At 37.7% G+C, this 408-nt stretch overlaps 1 non-coding gene across 1 annotated transcript; it reads right to left on the bottom strand.

Annotated features, from left to right (window-relative positions):
• TRNAR-UCU lies at positions 1-73 on the bottom strand. Its single transcript has one exon. It is a non-coding gene; the product is annotated as a tRNA-Arg (tRNA).

The following is a 408-nucleotide window of genomic DNA, read 5'->3' as shown; positions in this document are numbered from 1 at the left end:
CACGCCCGGTGGGACTCGAACCCACAATCGTTTGATTAGAAGTCAAACGCCTTATCCATTAGGCCACGGGCGCTTTTGCTCAATTTATTCATTTATACTGTAGATAACATCGATTAATAAGGCTGCAGAGAGATGACAAACTTTTTTTTTTTTGTTCAAAAGAGAAGACAAAAAACCTAGAGAAATGCCCTAAAATATTATTCCAATGGTTTTTTCTTGAGATATCTAACTAATATGACATGTACAATGGAAAAACTTGCCAAATGTGCCATACCCGCTTTCCCCTTTAGAAATCTGCCATACCCTTGAAGGGGATGAAGAACAAGATGAAGGGGATGATGAACAAGATGAAGAAGGGGAAGGGGATGATGGAGAAGATACTATTGTGATACTATATTAATATATATG

The sequence above is a fragment of the Camelina sativa genome, chromosome 3, assembly GCF_000633955.1.
Source record: "Camelina sativa cultivar DH55 chromosome 3, Cs, whole genome shotgun sequence".
Lineage (NCBI taxonomy): Eukaryota > Viridiplantae > Streptophyta > Magnoliopsida > Brassicales > Brassicaceae > Camelina > Camelina sativa.
The sequence above is the reverse complement of the archived record's forward strand: the minus strand, read 5'-3'. Positions and strand labels throughout refer to the sequence as shown.